Raw genomic sequence first — 5,944 nt, forward strand, 5'->3', positions numbered from 1 at the left:
AAATCTCTGCCGCTTTCTTTTGTTAGTACCAAAAAGGTGTAGCTTTCTTTACCCTTTTACATTTTATCTATTCGTGTCTAACCTAATGTCATTTTTATATTTAACGTGGGTTTTCTTATAGACAGCATATAATTGAGTCTTGTTTCTTATTCAGCCTGATAATCTCTGCCTTTCAACTGGCATATTTAGACTGTTCCTTGAACTGAGTGAAAACACAACATGCCAAAATTTGTGAGAAATAACTAATGCAGTGCTTAGAGGAAAATTTACAACATTAAAATATTTATAAAAAAAATCGGAAAGCATCTATCTAAGATTCATAAGGCAACATTGAATGAAATAAAGTAAAATGAATGAGGAAAATAACAAAGGTAAAAGCTCAAATCAATGACATTGGAAACAGGTAAAAATTTTAAAAAAACACACAGCTGACCAATTTGGCTCAGTGTATAGAATGTTGGCCTGCGGACTCAGGAATCCCGGGTTGATTCTGGTCAGGGGCGCATGCAGGGGTTGCGGGTTCCGTCCCCAGCAGGGGGCGTGCAGGAGGCAGCCGATCCATGATTCCCTCCCATAATGGATGTTTGTCTCTCTCTCTTCCTCTCCCTTCCTCTCTGAAATTAATAAAAATATGTTTTTTAAAAACCACACACACAGAAAAATTAGTGCAATTAAAGTTGGTTCTTTGAAAAAAATCAATAAAATTGATAAATCTCTAGGAAAACTGAAAGACAGGATTTTATTAAAGATCCCAGAGCCATGAAAATAATGGTAAGTAAATATTATAAAAAACTTTATGCACATAAATTCGACAACCTAGATGAAAATGAACCCTTACTCAAAAGCCAAAACTCACCCAACAGGAGAAAACAATTTCTGACTTGTTCTATGAGATGCAGCATTACCCTGGGACCAAAAGCAGAAAAAAAATGTTATAAAAAAAACCTATATAGACCAATATCTCTCATGATCATACATGCAAAAGTTCTTAATAAAACATTAACAGATCAGGCTAGGATTGCAGCCTGGGTCAAGATTTGAGTTTCAATTTACATTTAATGATCTAAGGAAGAAAAACCACACAATCATAATTATTGGTGCAAAATGTACTTGACAAAATTAAATATGCATTCACTCTACAATCTCTTGGGGAGTTTTATTAGAAGGAATTTGATTAACCTGAGAAAGGCCATCTACCTAACACCTCCAGCTAACACTTAATGATGAAAGACTGGATGCTTTCCCCCTAAGGCTAGGAGCAAGGCAAGCATGTCTGTTCTTACCATTTCTATTCATCATCACACTGGAAGTACTAGGGAGCCCATCAAGGCAAGGGAAATAAAGGAAAAGCATACAGATTGGAAAGAAAGAATAAAAATGTTCTGATTTGCTGATGACAAATTTGCTGAAAATCCCAAGACCATTAAATAACCAAAACTTTTGCGTTATTAGTTACATAAGCATGTATTTGTAACAAAAAGTCACAGGAGTATATATTTATACTCTGAGCATTTTACTGTGTATGAACTTAATTTCAAAAAAAGGAAAAATTATAAACAAAAATAAAACATAAAGAGTATCACCTAATCATGAAAAATCAATGGCAATCATCATAATAAATGGTAAAGAATTTAAAGCCAGTCCTCCCTCCATCTTGACTTCATATGTTCATTAAACCTGACAAGACAACCATGACGAAGTGGAAATTCCTGAGCATCTGGTTCCTGTACTGAGCTTGTACTGCAGATGGTGTGCCTCATGGATTAAACTCCAATAGTCACTAAGCCTTTGACGTTGAAGTTCTGCAGAGCTCTGTGAAATCCTTTGCTTTCTGCGATTGTTAGCCTTTGTAGGCAGACAAGTGGCAGAAATACAAGCTGCCTATGGTTTTCTTCTTGGTTGGGGCAATTCTGTTCAGCACAGTTTGATGGTTATTATCGTGGTATCTTATCTAGTAAGATTCCATCAATTGTAAGTCAAGACTATTACTTTCTGTGCAACTAAAAACAAAAAACAGAACATTGCCAATTATAGTGGGACACAGTCTTAATAATGTCTCTGCTCAGTGCATGGGTTGGGCACAGGAGCGTCTCAGTTCTTTGGAATGCCTTTCATCTGTGCTGAAGGATTTGGCAGCTTCTCCTGCCTTCAGTTGTGCTGTGTTGGTGGGTGATAAGCCATTCTTGTGAATTTATCTCAGTGACAAATGTAGGCAATTTCTTCCACCCGTGGGTTTCTAAGCACTTGGTTTCTGCTTTGAAAGAAATAGGAGATTGCAATCATTCCTTCAACAACAAATATTTTGCTTCATTAATATAAAATATATGCTCCACTCCTCTACATTCATGCCTTTCTGAAAACACAATGACTTCTCTGTTTAATTGCCAGATCATAGTGAAATACATCTGAGAGGTATTTTCAACAGTGAGCTCAACATTCGAAGCTCTGACAGCACCTATAATTCAGATGAAGTGACAATATTGCGAACAGCAGGGGCCAGGTTTATTTATGAAATTGCAGTGGTTCCATCTGGCACAGTGATTGTGAGGTACATCCTGATTTCACAAATGTTAAACCATGAGGAAAAAAAGGTGTGTTTTAGTATGAAGAAAATACAGTTGATCCCTAAACAATGCAGAGGTTAGGGGCACAGATCCCTTGTACAGTGGAAAATCTGCGTGTAACTTTTGACTCCCTCAAAAGTTAACTCTTATTGACTAGAAGCCTTACTGATGACATAGTCAACAGTAGTTACACTTTTAACATATTTTGCATGTTATATGCATCATATGCTGTATTATTACAGTAAAGTAAGGTAAAGAAGACAATGCTCTTAAGAAAATTATAAGGAAGAGAGAATTTATAGTACTGAACTATACTGTGGATATTATAAATTCACATCGTTTGTTAATAAGATGAATCATATATCTGTCAGTACCTACACCAATATTGTCTTATATAAAAAACTTTATATAACATTTAGGTGTTATATGTATTACTAACACTAGACATAAAAAATGAAAAGTAATGTGAAAAGAGATTCATGCTTATTTACAGGTGTAATGATTCATGCATTGGTAATGAAGAGGCAAGCAGCAATGTGATTGAATTATAGTAGCCTGGTATCATCAACATGATGGTTTCACGGTAGTAAGGAAAGCTCTAAAGCATATTTCCTATATAGGAATTGAAAGAAATCCGTGCATAAGTGGACCCACTGTACATGAAGTCTGTTTCATTCAAACATTTTGCTTTTTCTTCATGAGCACTGTCTACAGCAGCTCTGTCACTTACAAATAGCTATCTCCCCTGGCAGTGAGTCCAGCACCTGTGGGACAGACACATCACTGGTTCAGGGCACAGTGGTGGCTTGGGCAGCCTCCTGCCCTCATGACAGCATCGCTGCCCTGACCATGCATCCACATTCCTGACCTTCACCGGGGGATAGGAGCTGTTGTGTTCAGAGCACACAGAGCAGAAGGAAACAGAATCCCCTTGTGGAGGTGTAAGGAAGGAGGGATTATTCGGAGGCCACCAACAGGTCATTGCACAGGCTTCCAGGGGCTGAAAATAAATTCAGCCAGGCTCACGGGACAGGGCCTGCTAAGTCAGAACCGGAGGTCTCTAACTCTTGGGCCATAGGCTTCTTTCATTTCTGTTTCATTGGAATCCTCCACATAATCGACAATAGCCATTTGGATGACTGTGCTCTGGCTCACCATGTCACCTGCCCGGGCTTGATGCTACATGACCCAGGGTCTAGTCACAGGGTCTCGGTTTTCTAATTCACATTCTTGATAGAGCAAACAGTTAGACCCAGCCCAGCCCATGGATTTGCTCTCCACCCCATCCTACCTAAACCAGAATCAGATGACCATCTTTAGTCAACTATGGCCAACTCTAGTCTATCCCAGCAGTAGGAACTCAGGAAGAGATTAATCCTCCACTTACACCCCCCCTCCCCAATGATACGGGCAGAGAAGTAACAACTGGCCTACCCAATACAGGAATACTGCAGCTTTTATCCTCCTTAGAACCCCCGAAAGATGCTGCATGGGCCTGGATCAACATTTTGTTAATGAATCTCAAGGAAAAAACCCAACTTTCATTGGAGCCTAACTGTGGTGACCAGGCAGGATATGGGTTTGATTTTGTTCCTGGCTTTGATTTTGCTGCTTTTTTGTTTGATATAGTCTTACATATAACAAACCTATCAAACATGGGCTGCTTTTCTTAGGAACCAAAAAGGCATCTAAGTTTGCGTCCTATCCCGTCGGTCAGAGCCTCCATTCGGAATTCTGTGATCCCAAAAGTGATGAGAGTGCCAAAGTGAGAGTAGGATGAGTCTGTGAGGGGAGGTACCTCAGCAGAATGATTCTCTTTAAGACTTTATCACAGGGCTTTCTTTAAATGAGCACATTTTCAGGGTGAGTCCTTTTCATAGGCCAATTGCAGCTTCCACCCAGCACTGGTATCGCCTGCAGGCAGATGTCCCCATAGAGTAAATAGGACACCAGCCTTAGAAAAGAAAATCAGCTCTGACACCAACCAGAGGCATGACCTTAGTTAGTGTCCTGGATGTGTCCACTCTTCCTCTTCTCACACCCTCTCCTTACAGTGCCCGCCGGGGGACGGTGGCTCTCACTCAGCTGGCAGGATCCCTGCGTACAGAGCGCGCTGCGTCGGGGAAAAGAAGGTGCTCACGGTTATCAATGCGATTCCCACGTGTCTTGGCTGAAAGCTCTGCCGGTTATAGGGTTTCTGCCTCCAGTGTCCAGTGCATTCCCTTCCCGAAGACTGTTGTGTGGCGACGGTACGTTTTGTTGGTGGCAGAGGCAGAGGAAACCAAGCAGGCTCTCTCTGGGCCCACAGACCGAGCAGACAGCCACGTGTTTCCTGCAGATGCTCACTCAGAAAAGCACCAAATTCATCTCCACTCTCAGGCGTTCGCCAGCCAGGACAGCTTGGCCAGACAACAGAGACAGTCAACCACAAAGAGACCGCCAACCCCGCGGCCCTGAGTTCCGGGGGTCTCTACTTGTGGGCCATGGGACAGTTTCCGGAGCCGCCTGTGGCTGCCTCCAGGAAAGGAAGCACAGGTCTGCATTCACCACCAGCTAGTCCTTCCGGCGGCGGAGAGTGCCAGGGCCTGGCCCTGCCTGACCGCAGGAGCTCCCTCTGCGGAGACGCGACTGATGAACAAACCCGGAATAACTGTGCGAGGAAGTTCACGAGCACATGCATGGCCAGGGCTGCCTTTCTTATGTGGACCACAGAAAAGGCTCCTCAAAACACGTTCTGTAAGGAGTTTTGTGTTTAAATCAGTTCAGAAAATTCTCTCCCTTATAACCCTTCCCTTGGGAATTTCCGATGGATATGAATTTATTAAAATTTTTGCTGACTCCTGCAGCCAGGAGCCAGCGTGAGCCACGATTCCCACACGGACTTTGCTACAGAGCTGATTTCCAGTGAGGCCCATGACATGCAAAGGAACACATTTGGGGAGCACTGATCTGGACCTTTACACCTTTGAAGGCCTGTCACAGCCATGGCACCTCTGGGAAAGATGGCAGCACACAATAAGAGCTCAGCAGAGACATTAGCAAGCAGGGAGTGTGCACACGAGAGAAGAGGAGCTGGAGAGGGTAGGTTCAGAGAGGAGGAAGATGCTACCTGGACAGCCTCGAACGCTAGGCTAAGGGACTGGACTTACAGGGGGAAGCTGTGTGTCTGCTCCCTGATGGGCTTCCTCCTGAGAACACAGAGTCCCCTCACTGCCTCCACTTCCCGGACAGCAGACTCTCACGTTGAGTCTGTGTTGTCTCCAGCCTTTGCTTAGACCCGTGGTCGGCAAGCTGTGGCTCTCGAGTCACATGCGGCTCTTTGGCCCCTTGAGTGTGGCTCTTCCACAAAATACCACATCCTGGGCGAGTCTATTTTGAAG

This window comes from Pipistrellus kuhlii, unplaced genomic scaffold, assembly GCF_014108245.1.
Source record: "Pipistrellus kuhlii isolate mPipKuh1 unplaced genomic scaffold, mPipKuh1.p scaffold_m20_p_11, whole genome shotgun sequence".
NCBI classification, from domain to species: Eukaryota; Metazoa; Chordata; class Mammalia; order Chiroptera; family Vespertilionidae; genus Pipistrellus; species Pipistrellus kuhlii.